The following is a 425-nucleotide window of genomic DNA, read 5'->3' on the forward strand; positions in this document are numbered from 1 at the left end:
TCTAGGGGTTGCTATGGGGAACGCCTCGTCGTGACCCGTGTCTGAAGCATAAATTGAAAAAACACCAATGTGCCTGCCGGCGACAGCCATGACGTCACTATCGGTGCGACTATAGTATAAATAGGCGCCGGGAGAACACATCATCCACTTCTTCGTATGAAGCTTGCGTCCGAAGCATGGCAGTAAACCTAGAGGACGCAGTGTTTCGTTCCCTACTCAGGGAACCATGGTTACATAATGTCTTGTCCTGTCACACAGGGGCTACCTCATGCTCTGCATATGTTGAAGGAACTGTCTCAACAGACCCCTAGTAGCAACACCCTGTTAAAAGTGGGTCCCCGGAGGATACTAGGTGGAGTGGTGCCCAAGGTGGAACCGGGGCTTAACCAGCTCAAGAAAGGGCACGAAGCTGCCGCGCGAAGCCC

Source organism: Sinocyclocheilus anshuiensis, unplaced genomic scaffold (genome assembly GCF_001515605.1).
Source record: "Sinocyclocheilus anshuiensis isolate Anshui unplaced genomic scaffold, SAMN03320099.WGS_v1.1 scaffold457, whole genome shotgun sequence".
Classification (NCBI taxonomy): domain Eukaryota; kingdom Metazoa; phylum Chordata; class Actinopteri; order Cypriniformes; family Cyprinidae; genus Sinocyclocheilus; species Sinocyclocheilus anshuiensis.